This window comes from Triticum aestivum, chromosome 2B (genome assembly GCF_018294505.1).
Source record: "Triticum aestivum cultivar Chinese Spring chromosome 2B, IWGSC CS RefSeq v2.1, whole genome shotgun sequence".
In the NCBI taxonomy this organism is placed as follows: domain Eukaryota; kingdom Viridiplantae; phylum Streptophyta; class Magnoliopsida; order Poales; family Poaceae; genus Triticum; species Triticum aestivum.
Genome location: NC_057798.1, coordinates 460572312 through 460588741, shown reverse-complemented (window position 1 = coordinate 460588741; position 16430 = coordinate 460572312).

Sequence of the window (16430 nt, the reverse complement as noted above, 5' to 3'; positions counted from 1 at the left end):
AGCTCTAAGCTGCTGCTGTTTTTTCTTGAGGCTGCTCGCCATGGCCATAAGCATGCGTTTGAAACGCTCTTGTTCGACAGATCCTCAGGCACGACAAATTCGTCGTCGTCGAGGCTTGCCTCGTCTTCGGAGGGGTGCATGTAATTATCGTCCTCTACCTCTCTGTCTGCCGCTTTCTCATGAGGGATGGTCTCTCCATCCTCCTGTGCTGAATCCAGCTGGAGGGGGTTGTCTTCGGCACTGTCCGGGGTATTATTTTTTCCCGTGCCAGAATCGCCGTTTTTGCTTTGGCGGGATTTAGAGCGGCGCCGCTGATGCCGGTGCTTAGGCTGCTTCTTGGAGGGGTCATCCTCCGTTGTTCCATCGCCATCCCCTTCTTTTGGGGTGTCCACCATGTATATGTCGTATGACGAGGTGGCCTTCCAGTGCCCTAGAGGCATTGGGTCTTGGTCGTCTCCGGCATCAGTGTCCATACCGTCCATGTCTTCGGAGTCGAAGTCGAGCATGTCGGTTAAATCATCAACAGTGGCTAGGAAGTGGGTGGTGGGTGGGCTTTGAATTTCTTCGTCGTCCGCATCCCAACCTTGCTGGCCATATTCCGGCCAGGGCTCTCCTGATAATGAGAGACTTTAGTGAATTTAGAATGTCGCCAAAGGGCGAGTGCTGAAAGATGTCCTCGGCGGCGAACTCCATGATCGGCGCCCAATCGGGCTCGATCGGCAGGGGCGCGGAAGGTTCGGAGTCTGGAAAGGAGTCCGACACCTTGGAGTCACGAGCTTTGCAAAGGACAAGGCTGGTGTTCGGCTCGATCGCCGTGGAGATTGCAGCCCCCATGGTGGTGTCCAGCCACCCGTCCTCGATTGGCATAGTCGGCTCCGAACTAAGGGTCGGAGCGGACACCGGGGCGGCCTCCTGGGCACTGTTCGGCGGTAGAGCTAGATCATGCCCACCGTGACAGTGCGGCACGCTTGGCCGTGGCTCGAATCTGTCGAAGATCAAGTCTCCATGGGTGTCAGCTGTGTAGTTCAAACTTCCAAATCTGACCTGATGGCCAGGGGTGTAGCTTTCGATCTGCTCCAGATGGCCAAGCGAATTGGCCCGCAGTGCAAAGCCGCCGAATACGAAGATCTGTCCGGGGAGAAAAGTCTCACCCTGGACCGCGTCGTTGTTGATGATCGGAGGAGCCATCGGGCCTAAAGATGACGACACAGAGGAACTCTCAATTAAGGCACCAATGTCGGTGTCAAAACCGGCGGATCTCGGGTAGGGGGTCCTGAACTGTGCGTCTAGGCGGATGGTAACAGGAGACAAGGGACACGATGTTTTTACCGAGGTTCGGGCCCTCTTGATGGAGGTAAAACCCTACTCCTGCTTGATTAATATTGATGATATGGGTAGTACAAGAGTAGATCTACCACGAGATCAGAGAGGCTAAACCCTAGAAGCTAGCCTATGGTATGATTGTTGTTCATCCTATGGACTAAAACCCTCCGGTTTATATAGACACCGGAGAGGGATAGGGTTACACAGAGTCGGTTACAATGGGAGGAGATCTACATATCCATATTGCCAAGCTTGCCTTCCACGCCAAGGAATGTCCCATCTGGACACGTGACGAAGTCTTCAATCTTGTATCTTCATAGTCCAGGAGTCCGGCCAAAGGTCATAGTCCGGTCATCCGGACACCCCCTAATCCGGGACTCCCTCAGTCTCCATTTGCTTTGATTTCCATAGCTTTTGGTAGTCATAGCCTTGGTTTCACAACCTAGGAGAGTATGGCGTCTAGCGAGGGAAATTACCACCGTAGAGGTCCTTACTTTGATGGTACTAATTTTGCTCCTTGGAAGCATAAGATGAAAATGCATATTCTTGGACATAACTCTGCCGTTTGGGATATTGTGTGTGTTGGCTTGCAAGGTGAATTCTTTGATGGGAGAGAACCGAACCGTGAAGCTACCGCGGAAGAGTTGAAGATGCTGCAATACAATGCTCAAGCTTGTGATATCCTCTTCAACGGATTGTGCCCCAAAGAATTCAACAAAATCAGCCCTCTTGAGAATGCAAAGGAAATTTGGGATACTTTGATTGACATGCACGAAGGTACCGACTCCGTCAAGGAATCCAAGTTGGATGTGCTTCAAAGTCAACTTGACAAGTTCAAAATGAAGGATGGTGAATGCATCACTGAAATGTACTCTAGGCTTGCTCTCATCACAAATGAGATTGCTGGCTTAGGAAGTGAAGAGATGACTGACAAATTCATCATCAAGAAGATCCTAAGAGCCTTGGATGGAAAATATGATACCGTGTGCACATTGATCCAAATGATGACCAATTACAAAGATCTCAAGCCAACGGAAGTCATTGGAAGAACTGTTGCTCATGAGATGTCACTCAAGGATAAGGAAGAGATCCACAACAAGTCAAGTGGTGCTTACAAAGCCTCATGTGAAGCTCCCACATCATCAAGTGAGAAACAAACCTTCAATGAAGAATTGAGCCTAATGGTGAAGAACTTCAACAAGTTCTACAAGAGTAGAAGCAAGGAAAGAAATTCCAAGTCAAGGTCCCACAATGACAAAAGATCTTCTAGTCGTGAGCGTAATTGCTACAATTGTGGAAGACCCAGACACTATTCCAATAAGTGTACGTCTCCCTACAAAAGAAGAGAAGACTCTCCAAAAAGAAGGAGTAGAAGAGAAGAATCACCATCAAGAGAAAGAAGGAGTAGAGATGATCGTTATGAACGAAGAACATCCCGGAGAAGCAAGGATTCAGAAAGGAAGGACAAGTCATCAAGGAGCTACACAAAACAAAGACATCAAGCTCATGTTGGTGAATGGGTATCCGGCTCTGACTCCGACAATCACTCCGAGAGAAGCTATCACTCTGACTCCGAATATACTCAAGATGAAGGTGTTGCTGGTATAGCACTTGTGTCAACCAACTCCTATGACATATTTGACTCACCAAATGAAGGAATTGGAGATGCTTCATGGCTAAAGGCCCAAAGGTATCACACCCCGAGTATGTTGATTTCAATAGTGATGAAGATGACTTGTTAGGTGATGATGATTTACTTGTTGACAACTCTAGTGATGAATACTATGATGAAACGTCAAATAATCATGCTAATCAAGATAAAATGAATGACAATGATAAGGAGAAGATTGAGCGCCTAACTAAAGAACTAAACACTCTTAAGTTAGCTCATGAAACTATCTTGGAAGATCATCAAGAACTTTTAAAGACTCATGAGAAGTTACGCTTTGAAAAGCTCAACCTTGAGCAAGAGCATGAGTTTTTAAAGGCAATCAATGATGATCTTCGCAAGAAAAGTTCTTCTTACATTGCCAAGCGTTTACTCTTATCTACTTACATGCCACAAGTCAAGTCTAGTAACAAGAACAAGAAAGATTCTTCTTCTAGTAGTAACAATAATCATGCTAAATCCAATGTTGTTGCTTCTAGTAGTTCTCTTGATTCCACTAATGATTCTCTTAGCCAAGTTACACTTGAGCAAGAAAATAGCTTATTGAAGGGAATTATAGAGAAAGGTGTTTACAAGAGCCTTGCCGGAAGTAAGCAATTCGAGGAAATTGTACGCAAGCAAGGAAGGCACCGGAAGAATCAAGGTGTTGGTTTTGAACGAAAGTTCAATGCCAATGGAGTTGAGTGGGAAGAAGATCAATACCCCAAGACGAAGTTTGTTCCTCAACAAGAGAAGTATGATCCTACTTCTTTCAAAGGGACACAAGCTCAAGATGATCTTCCACCACAAGACCACAAGCAAAAAGGCAAGGACAAGCTTCAAGAGGAGATTGATGCATTTGAAGAAGCTCCTAAGGCCTTGGTCAAGTGGGTTCCCAAGACTACATCAAGTTCTACTTCATCAAGTACAACTACAACTCCAAGGATTCCCATCAAGATGATGTGGATCCCAAAGAAGAAGAACTAGAGAGTTCTTGAGGGTGACTCCGCCAACATACTTCACTCATATCATTTTGGCAAGGACAAGTGCAATCAACTTCCACATCTTGCACTAGTTCAAGGAGTCACAAACCCTCTTGTTGGTAAGACAAGGGACAAGGTAACCTAATGCTTTCATGGACATCATCTTGTGTGTGCATCACTCTATGTCTATGGATATCCTTGTTTGTTCCTTGTGGGACTAACCCGTGTAGGTATTGAAAGTGCAACTCACTCCAATGGATTGCTCCAAATGATCTACATCAACATTGAGCATCCACATCTTCAACACCTACATGAAGTCATCATCGACAAAACCCAAGATTACTTCATCCCTCTTAGGGGGGATCTCACATCTAGGGGGAGCTTTACTCTAAGAATTGAGCTAAAGCAACTCTAATGGTGTGAACACAACAATGCTTTATGTAAAAGTGGTAACCCCATTGTGCTTAAACGATGAGTATGACCTATGATCAAATGTTCATTTGACTCCTAAGTCAATATACTCATATATAGATGACCTAGTCATCGCCAATTGTTTGATAGATGCTAGATTTGGTTGTGCATGCTTTGCCACATATTTCATTTGCCATTTAATTGCGTGAGCATGTTGGTTGCATATTTTACTCATTCAAGGACATCCACTTGTTAATTTGATTGTTTGGTCTCTTTTCTTTTGCCACGTGGATGGACAAGAATGCCTAAGAATCTTCTCTAGCTATCTATGCTTTTCTCGTCTCAAACTCTAATCATGCTACATCACAAAGTTTGATCAAGTCAGATTCGAACCACTCTGTGTGAGGAGCACTCGGAGTCCCCGATTCGTCATAGACTTAAACTTCCAAAACCTCTTTCTGCATTTCGGTCTGACCGATTCACCCTTTTCGGTCATACCGAGATCACTAAGTTGATCTAGGTTTTCAACCTCGGTGCAACTGATTAGAACTTTTTGGTCACACCGAGTTGCAGTAACTGCTCGCACTTGTGCATCTCGGTGCCACCGAGTTGTTCCACTTGGTCACACCGACAGGGTTAGGCTATATATACTCATGAGTCAAATTTTGGAAAAAAATTTGAAACCCTTCGCCCGCGCATAGCCTGCTCTGCCTCTTCGGGTCTCCGGACCGTCCTCTTCGCTGCCAGCGACCTCCCACCGCTGGTCTCCACCGTCGTAGCAAGTTCACCGCCGAAGTAGGGTATGAACTTGAAACTTTGTGCTATTCTTAAACTCCAATTCCTAGCACATTGCTTTGCCATGGTTCTTGCCACGGTTGAAATCATTCTGTCCAGCGAAAGCACTCTATAGATTAGATTTGATTTGAAAATTTAGGGTTAGGTTTCCACCGAACTCATCTTGGACCGACCGAGTTGTAGAAATCAGTCTCACCAATTTGGCTTAGGCCATTGCACATGTGATTTTCGGTCTGACCGAGAATTGCAAATCGGTGTGATCGAGATCAATTCTTTGTGAAACCCTAGCAGTCTCGGTGCCACCAAAGTGTGACTCGGTCTGACCGAGTTCACTAGTTTAGGTTCCAAAAGTTGCTTCGGTATCACCGAGTTTACAAATCGGTAGCTCCGAAATGCTTTCTGTGGAAAAGTAAAACTAAGTTTTTGACTCAATTGTTTTGCAAAATCTCTGCACTTTGTGATGCTCATCCACTCTACCTCATCTACATCTATTCACAGGGTCTACTGCCAGTGAGTTTGCAAAATGTCTAATCAAAGTGATAGCCAGAACAAGTGAGAGGAGCAAGCTCAGATGAGTGAGGGCACTAGTCCCTCAAGCAGTTATGATGAGGGCAGCAGGAGCACACGCAGCAATTTGCCAAAAGCAGCCACCAGGACAAGGAACAAGAAAACCTCAGATTCTGAAGATGAGGATTATGTGGCTGTTGAGGATGAGGCCACTTCAAAGAAGAAGGTGTTGAAAAAGGAGTATGGCATAGCTGCTACCACAAAGCAAGGCATGAACAACAAGGCACCTGCCAGGAGAGTGCCCACATCCAAACCTAGGAAGGTTGCCACTGGTGAAACCATGAAGTTCACCATTGAGTCTGAAGAAGAAGCTGCTGGCCAAGATAAGAAGAAGAAGAGGGTGAGAACCACTACTTCCAAAGTCCTTGGCAAGCCCTCTATGAGGAGAGATTCTGATGAGGAAGAAGAAGAGGAAGAGGATGCTGCAGCAGCACCCAAAGCTCAGAAGCTCATGGGAGATGCAATCAAGTCAGGGGCTGCTCCATCTAAGCCCAAAGCTGCTTCCAAGGCTGCTGCTGCAACTCCAAAGCCTAAACCCAAGAGGAACACCAGAAATATACCTGCTGCAGAGAAGAACAAGGCCCCAATGCCTAAAGTTGTTGAAGAAGATGATCATTCACTTGATTTGTGGAAGTTGAAGCCCAAGATTCCTGACCATAATGATGCTCATCCAATAGCTGAAGACATGCACATCAAAAAGGATGCTGGACTGAGATTGTGGAGACAGTCAGATCCATATGCTGTGAGGAGAAGGGCAGTAGTTGACTACAGATTTCACACAAAGGAGCAACAAGATTTTTATGAGACAATTTTGCTTGACAAGAAGCCCATTGTGTGTGACATGAGATGGATCAACTGGGAGTACATCAAGAAGAATGAAGCTCACTATCCAGGAGTATATGACAGCTTCAAATCATGTGGAGTTGAGAATCTCACCAAGTGGAATGATGAGCTCATCATGCAGTTTTACTCCACAGCTCACTTCTACCTAGATGGGAAGATCATATGGATGTCTGAAGGTACTAGGTACCAATCCACTGTTGAAGAATGGGCTCAGTTGATCAATGCTCCAAAAGAAACTGAAGATGACTTGGATGTGTATGCTGAGAAGAAGAAAGACCACAACACTATGGCTGTACAGAGAGATCCCAGATAAAGCTTTGGAAACTCACAAGCTTGGATCTGTACACTACTTGTTGTCTGGTCTGCCTACAATCAACTGGATCCTTAGGCACACATTGCTGCCAAAGTCAGGAGATCACAACATGATCAGAGGACATGCTATCAACTTGCTACATTTGTTTGATATACCTCAAAAATTCAAATTCACGAGTCTGATTGTGGAAACAATCAAGAGAACAACAGTTGATCAGAAGAGAAGTTGTGGGTATGCTCCACACATTCAGGATCTCATCAACTCAAAGATGGGCGCATGCACATATCAATTGGATAAGGAGCATCTACCCTTATATCCCTGAGTTTGAAGATAACACTGTTGAGATGAATGAGGAGGAACCATCATCTGTGCAAGCACATGAGAAGAGAGAGAACGCAAGGGCAGAGAAAGCTGCAAAGATGCCAACTGTTGAAGATGCATCTCAAGTGTTCCTGGAGAGCAAGCAAGAGCAGCTTGGTTATCTGATTGCCTCCACCTTGAGGATTGAGAAGGGCTTGGCCACCCTGACTCAAAACCAGGAGAGTTTGGAGAGAATCATAGAGCAGAAATTTTATGCTCTTGATGTGAAGGTCACTGAGATCCAAACTACAGTTGAGCAACTTCAGGAGGATGTGGAGGAGAAGAAGGGAAAGTCTACTACAAATGCATTTTCTAGAGTGCCCAGAGGACAGAGATCTGCTATAGTGCCTATTGCAGATACTAGAGCTACATCATCTGCACGAGCGGCCACAGCTTCAGTGCCACCTGCTCCAGCAGCCACTCCACCAGCTCCAGCTACATCAACTGATGCTTTCGTCCTTGGAGTCATCTCTACACCACCTCATGAAGACCAAGCCTGAGAGTCGTTTAGCACTATGCATTTTTGAACTTTTTGGTAACTTGTTGCCAAAGGGGTAGAAAAATGTATAGATCATAGGCTTCGAGAGTGTGTGTTGCTTTTGATCTCTCTTGTTTTTGGTGGTTGAACTTCTTTATTGTGTGTTTGCTTGATACACTATGCCTTTTGTGAGATACTTGGATGATCATGTGTTTGATCATATGCTACCTTAATGCTTGTTGGATGATATTATCTTTTATATCCTCATATGATCATTCACTTTGCTTGGTGATGAGTGCATGTGTTTAATTATTATCATTTTGAGCGCTCCACGAAGATGTATGTGACATGAAAAAGTAACCCATGATCCTAACATATTGTGCATTTGTAGTCCAAAGCAAATTTTAAATAATGCACAAATTTAGGGGGAGCTCTTTCTTATCACATACTTCTCAAAGCGACGATGTTTTTCAATCTTATAATCATTTGTCGAAGCTTTGATCTATATGTTGTCATCAATTACCAAAAAGAGGGAGATTGAAAGTGCAACTATCCCTGGGTGGTTTTGGTAATTCCTAACAACATATACCTCATTGAGCTAATACTATTTCAAGATAAATATTTCAGGAAAGCTCAATGATTTGCATGGCATGGATGAGAAAAGTGGATCCCTCAAAATGCTAAGGACAAAAGGATTGGCTCAAGCTCAAAGCACAAGACTCTACATTTTCCATTTTAGTGATCCAAGATCACATTGAGTCTATAGGAAAAGCCAATACTATCAAGGAGGGACGAATTGTTGCTTAATGAGTTTCTTGCTCAAAATGCTTAGTGATATTTTCCAAAATCCCTCAACTACTTTCTCACATCCACATATGTCCCAAACCAAAAGTCAAACTCGGCCCCACCGAAACTGTCTATCCGGCGCCACCGAGTTCTGTTGACATAGTCATTGTCACAAACCCTAGTCTTTTCGGTCTCACCGATAGGGATCTCGGTCTCAGCGAGATGGGATTGTAATCTCTCTGTTTCCCTTCGTAATGTTTCGGTCAAACCGAGATGAGCGATCGGTCCTACCGAGATTGCAATGCAAACTCACTGTTTCCCTTTCGTAACGTTTCGGTCCAACGGAGATGAGCAAATCGGTCCCATCGAGTTTGCCTGACCAACCCTCTATGTGTCTATTACCAAAATCGGTCTCACCGAGTTTGTGTAATCGGTCTCACCGAGATTACGTTATGCCCTAACCCTAACCATATCGGTCCCACCGAGATGACATGTCGGTCCCACCAAAATTCCTAACGGTCACATTATTTACTAAACCGGTCTGACCGAGTTTCATGATTCGGTCCCACCGAGTTTGGTAAGTTTTGTGTAACGATTAGATTTTGTGTGGAGGCTATATATACCCCTCCACCCACTCTTCATTCGTGGAGGGATCCATCAGAACATGCCTACACTTCCAACATACATTTTCTGAGAGAGAACCACCTACACTTGTGTTGAGGTCAAGATATTCCATTCCTACCACATAAATCTTGATCTCTAGCCTTCCCCAAGTTGCTTTCCACTCAAATCTTCTTTCCACCAAATCCAAATCCTGTGAGAGAGAGTTGAGTGTTGGGGAGACTATCATTTGAAGCACAAGAGCAAGGAGTTCATCATCAACACACCATTTGTTACTTCTTGGAGAGTGGTGTTTCCTAGATTGGCTAGGTGTCACTTGGGAGCCTCCGTCAAGATTGTGGAGTTGAACCAAGGAGCTTGTAAGGGCAAGGAGATCACCTACTTCGTGAAGATCTACCCTAGTGAGGCAAGTCCTTCGTGAGCGACGACCATGGTGGGATAGACAAGATTGCTTCTTCATGGACCCTTCATGGTTGGAGCCCTCCGTGGACTCGCGCAACCATTACCCTTCATGGGTTGAAGTCTCCATCAACATGGATGTGCGATAGCACCACCTATCGGAACCACGGCTACAAAATTTCCGTGTCAACATTGCGTTTGCCTCCTCAAACTCCTCCCTTTACCTTCATATGCAATTGTTGTACATTTCGCTTCTATACTATTAGAATTGCATGTGTAGGTTGATTGCTTGACTTGTGCTATGTTGCTAAAATCTGCCAAGAACTAAAATTGGGAAAAGGCTAGATTTTTATTTTGTCAAGTAGTCTAATCACCCCCATCTAGACATACTTTCGATCCTACAAATATGCGCCGCGAGCATCAACACTCATCAGACCGCATACATCAGTATTATTTCCAACAAGTCTGTTGCTCGCTCCATTGTTCCGGAGAACGAAGTCTTAGTCATCTTGCCCATGAGGCATGGTTCGCAAGCATAAAGTGATTCATAATCAAGTGATTCCAAATGCCCATCAGCATGGAGTTTCTTCATGCGCTTTAAACTAATATGACCTAAACAGCAGTGCCACAAATAAGTTGCACTATCATTATTAAACTTATATCTTTTGGCTTCAATCCTATGAACATGTGTATCACTACTATCAAGATTTAGTAAAAATAGACCACTCATCAAGGGTGCATGACCGTAAAAGATATTATTCATATAAATAGAACAACCATTATTCTCTGATTTAAATGAATAACAATCTCGCATCAAACAAGATCCAGATACAATGTTCATGCTCAACGCTGGCACCAAGTAACAATTATTTAGGTCTAAAACTAATCCCGAAGGTAGATGTAGAGGTAGCATGCCGACGACGATCACATCGACTTTGGAACCATTTCCCACGCACATCGTCACCTCGTCCTTAGCCAATCTTTGCTTAATCTGTAGCACCTGTTTCGAGTTGCAAATATTAGCAACAGAACCAGTATCAAATACCCAGACGCTACTGCGAGCATTAGTTAAGTACACATCAATAACATGTATATCAAATATACCTTTCACTTTGCCATCCTTCTTCTCCGCCAAATACTTGGGGCAGTTCCGCTTCCAGTGACCAGTCCCTTTGCAGTAGAAGCACTCAGTCTCAGGCTTAGGTCCAGACTTGGGCTTCTTCACTTGAGTAGCAACTTGTTTGCCATTCTACTTGAAGTTTACCTTATTCCCTTTGCCCTTCTTCTTGAAACTGGTGGTCTTGTTAACCATCAACACTTGATGCTCCTTCTTGATTTCTACCTCCGCAGCTTTTAGCATTGCGAAGAGCTCAGGAATTGTCTTATCCATCCCTTGCATATTGTAGTTCATCACGAAGCTTTTGTAGCTTGGTGGCAGTGATTGAAGAACTCCGTCAATGATACTATCATCAGGAAGATTAACTCCTAATTGTGTCAAGTGGTTGTGGTACCCAGACATTCTGAGTATATGTTCACTGACATAACTATTCTCCTCCATTTTGCAGCTATAGAACTTATTGGAGACTTCATATCACTCAATCCGCGCATTTGCTTGAAATATTAACTTCAGCTCCTGGAACATCTCATATGCTCCATGACATTCAAAACGCCATTGAAGTCCCAGTTCTAAGCCATAAAGCATGGCACACTGAACTATCGAGTAGTCATCAACTTTGCTCTGCCAGACGCTCATAACATCTAGCGTTGCACCTGCAGCGGGTTTGGCACCTAGCGGTGCTTCCAGGACATAATTCTTTTGTGCAGCAATGAGGATAATCCTTAAGTTATGGACCTAGTCCGTGTAATTGCTACCATCATCTTTCAACTTAGCTTTCTCTAGGAACGCATTAAAATTCAACGGAACAACAACACGGGCCATTTATCTACAACAACATAGACATGCAAAATACTATCAGGTACTAAGTTCATGATAAATTAAAGTTCAATTAGTCATATTACTTAAGAACTCCCACTTAGATAGACATCCCTCTAATCATCTAAGTGATCACGTGATCCATATCAACTAAACCATGTCCGATCATCACGTGAGATGGAGTAGTTTTCAAAGGTGAACATCACTATGTTGATCATATCTACTATATGATTCATGCTCGACCTTTCGGTCTTACTGTTCCGAGGCCATATCTGCATATGCTAAGCTCGTCAAGTTTATCCCGAGTATTCCGCATGTGCAAAACTGACTTGCACCCATTGTATGTGAAAGTAGAGCTTATCGCACCCGATCATCACGTGGTGTCTCGGCACGACGAACTGTAGCAACGGTGCATACTCAGGGAGAACACTTATACCTTGAAATTTAATGAGAGATCATCTCATAATGCTACCGCCGAACTAAGAAAAATGAGATGCATAAAGGATAAACATCACATGCAGTCAATATAAGTGATATGGTATGGCCATCATCATCGTGTGCCTTTGATCTCCATCTCCAAAGCACTGTCATGATCACCTTCGTCACCGGCTTGAAACCTTGTTCTCCATCGAAGCATCATTGTCGTCTCGCCAGCTATTGCTTCTACGACTATCGCAACCGCTTGGTGATAAAGTAAAGAAATTACATGGCTATTGCATTTCATACAATAAAGCGGCAACCATATGGCTCCTGCCAGTTGCCGACAACTCTGTTACAAAACATATCATCTCATAATAAAATATAGCATCATGTCTTCACCATATCACATCACAACATGCCCTGCAAGAACAAGTTAGGCGTCCTCTACTTTGTTGTTGCAAGTTTTACGTGGCTGCTACGGGCTGAGCAAGAACCGTTCTTACCTACGCATCAAAACCACAACGATTTTTCGTCAAGTGTGCTATTTTAACCTTCAACAAGGACAGGGCGTACTCACACTCGATTCAACTAAAGTTGGAGAAACTGACACCCGCCAGCCACCTGTGTGCAAAGCACGTCGGTAGAACCAGTCTCGCGTAAGCGTACGCGTAATGTCGGTCCGGGCCGCTTCATCCAACAATATCGCCGAATGAAAGTATGACATGCCGGAAGCAGTATGACTATTATCGCTGACAACTCTTTGTGTTCTACTCGTGCATATAACATCTACGCATAGACCTGGCTCTGAAGCCATTGTTGGGGAACACAATAATTTTCAAAAAATTCCTACGCACATGCAAGATCCATCTAGGTGATGCATAGCAACGAGAGGGGAGAGTGTTGTCCATGTACCCTCGTAGACCGTAAGCGGAAGCGTTATGACAACGCGGTTGATGTAGTCGTACGTCTTCACGATCCGACCGATCCTAGCACCAAAGATACGGAACCTCCACGATCTGCACACCTTCAGCTCGGTGACGTCCCACGAACTCTAGATCTAGCTGAGGTCGAGGGAGAGTTGCATCAGCATGATGGCGTGGTGATGGTGATGATCAAGCTACCGGCGCAGGGCTTCGCCTAAGCACTGCAACGATACAACCGAGGTGGAAATCCGTGGAGGGGGCATCGCACATGACTAAACAATCAACTTGTGTGTCTATTGGGTGCCCCCTCCCCTGTATATAAAGGAGGGGAGGTGTCGGGGGGATGAACCCCGGGCAGGCAAAGGAACTCGGATCCTCTTCAAAAACAACGGGGCTGGCGCCGCCCCTCAAACCGGCACACGCTTGGCCGAGACGCTCGACCCGGCCAAGCCCCGCAACCCGGCCAGGTTCTTCGACCCGGCAAGATGCGTCAACTCGGCCTCAACAACTAGCGCAAGACAGCCGAACCCGGCACAACAGAAGCTTCATCGACAAGCCAGCTTCACCTGTGGCGTGCTCCGCAATCCATCCATGGGTCAGCACCCGTCCCATCCAGGCCATACGATGGGACGAGTCTTCAATCAACAATGACCGAGGCAATAGCACCCCACCCATGCCTCTGGTCAGCCGGAGCGCGACAACAGTGCCCCTCACCTACCCGCTGACCAGGGCCGGCATGGCTACAGTGCTCTCACCCTCACCGCTGACGACAACAAGCGACAACCTGATGGAGAGCCACTATACACGACTCGACTCGGCCACGCCCTGACGATCGGCAAGACGGAACACAGTCCCCTTAGGCACGCGGGGCCCGCACCTAGGGGAACCCGACGAACCACAAGCCCTCAGCGGGACCCATCCTGGGTCCTCGGACACCGACAATCTGGACCCACCGACTTATAACATTACCATTGTACCCCTGGGGGTTGGTCTATAAAACCCCCCAAGAGCTCACGATCACAGGGGCATGTAAGAAAAAGGCAAGTAAGCATAGAACTAGCCACCAGAACAACCACGCCAGAGAGAAGGAGCAGCCCGAGCCTTGGCCAGCCTCCTTCCTCTCCATACAGCTCCAGGAGCACATTGTACTATCGAACATCCAACTACACTCGGCAGGACTAGGGGTGTTATCTCTCCGGAGAGCCCCGAACCTGGATATGTCCGGCGTCCCACGCCCGCTCATGCCAACCTCGCCTCTGGACCCCGCCTGCGCCCTCGAGCCTCCTCCTCTCTTTAGCCATCCCTTGGCATCTGCCGTGCGCCCACCACGACAGTTGGCGCCCACCGTGGGGCATCTCGAGGAGCTGGCCGGGAGCATGCTTCAGACGGGGCCCTTCTCCTACCCCGATGAGTCCGTCGCGCTGGCGGACAACATCATCGGCGCGCTTGCCGCCTCCTTCGCCGTGCTGTGCATCTCTGATGCGTTCGCGGTCGACGAGTACCCCAGTGAGGTGCTCCGCTACTCCGACTCTCCCCTCTCCCTCGGCGGCGGTGTTTCCACCGGGGCAATGGACATCCACGTGGAGGTCTTCATCACCGGCGACGGCGCCTCCTCCTCGTCGAGCAAGACGAGAAAGGCCACCGAAGCCAGGGCCGCAGCTGAACGGACCGAGCCGTCCGATCCGTTGCGTGCCGCGATGCAGAGCCTCCGCATCCCCATCGGCACCGACGTCGATGCCACCAAGGTTGCCGAGGCCCGAACCCAACTCGAGGAAAGGCACCAGCAGATGCTGGACCTGTCCGAGACGCTCGCCGCCACTCAGTGTCGCATGGATGCCACTCAGCTGGAGCACGATGCCGCCTATGGATTCACGCCCGCCGCGTCCAAGCCAAGCCGGGTCGCCAATGTGTGTGCCCGGGGAGGAGCGATCGGGCGGAACGTCGGCACCGTCCCGACCGTCTACGAGACCCCAGCGAAGAACATGTGCGCTGCCCAGGCGGCCGCAGTCGGCATGGACCAGCTAGCGGGTGAGGAGCTGAAGGAGCGCATCGGGCGGATGCGTGAACTCGTCAACGCCGCCAGCACCCAGCAGGACCGCATCAACCAGCTTGCCAAGCCGGCCGGATCCGGCTCCGCCCGCCTTATCGGACCCGGTGAACTTCTACACACACCTTCCTCACCACCTGGCGAGGAGCACTGCGGCCGAGCCTGGACTCGGCGCGATCCGGCCGCCACAGCCGCCGGCGGATTGGGTGACGAGACCGTCCCAGAGATCCATCGCGGACCCGACGAGCGTGGCCGGTGTCCGGCTCCAACCGACCAGGCCCCCCATGGCCTGCCGCAAGTCGACTCGGCCCGCGCGCCATCGACGACGCTGATGCTCGCCACTGCCTTGATTAGCTCGCTCGCTCCCTGGAGGTGAAGGAGAGCGGCGCTATCGGGCCGGCGTGCTTCAGCCCAGGCATCCGGGAGGATCCCTTCCCCAAAGGGTTCATGCTCCCCTGTAACACCCCCAAGTACAACGGGACGGTGAAGCCAGAAGACTGGCTCACCGACTACACCACGGCCATTGGCATCACCAGTGCCAATCATCGTCTCGCCGTGCGCTACACACCGCTCATGCTCCAAGGGTCGGCCCGCACGTGGTTGAACAGCCTGCCGATGGGCATTATCAACATGGGTTGATTTCGAGGAAGCCTTCGTCCGCAACTTCACGGGGACCTACAAGCGACCTGGCAGCCCTAGCCAGCTTGCCATGTGCGTGCAAGGGCCTACGGAGACCGGCCGCGAGTACCTCGCACGCTGGACCGAGCTTCAGAACAGCTGCGAGGGTGTCCATGAAGTCTAGGCGATCCAGTACTTCGTCAGCGGGTGCCGAGACGGCACCCTCCTCAAGCACAAGCTCTTACGCTCCGAGCCGGCCACCATGGCTGCGCTCATGGTGACGGCGGACAAATACGCCAATGCCGACTCCGCCATGAAGATTCAGGTGGCGCTGGATGAAGCTGGCAAGGCGAAGCCGGTTCCCCCTTCGAAGCCGGCCAGCGAAAGCAGCCGGCAGCAGCATCACCAGAATAACAAGCGCAAGGCCGACTAGCCAGCGCAGCGCCACGACACCCGGCTTGTCGCAGCCACCGAGCCCGCGGCAGACCCGGCGGCGAAGCGCCGACAGACTGGCAAGACGGCATGGAAACCCGCCATGAGTTTTGAAGAGATGCTCGACGCCCCCTGCAAGCACCGCAGCGGCGCAAGACCCTCCACGCACACGCTTCGGCAGTGCGCCATCACCAAGCGCATCATGAGGGGCGACGTCTCGCCTCCTCCGGCTCCGGCTTTGGCTCCGGCTTTGGCTCCAGGTGCGGGACAGCCGCCTCCGCCTCCGCCGCCACCTCCCGCCAGCGGCGCGATGCGCGATGACCCCTACCCGAACCAGAACGTGGCCTATGTCATCTTCACTAGCCTCAGCGACGACAAGCGCAGCAAGCGCCTCCTTTGTCAGGAGGTGAACACCGTCGTCCCGGCCAAGCCAGAGTTCATGCATTGGTCGGATCGCCCAATCACCTAGACCCGGGAGGATCACCCGGCGGTCATGCCGAGTCCGGGTGGTTACACCCTCGTCCTCAACC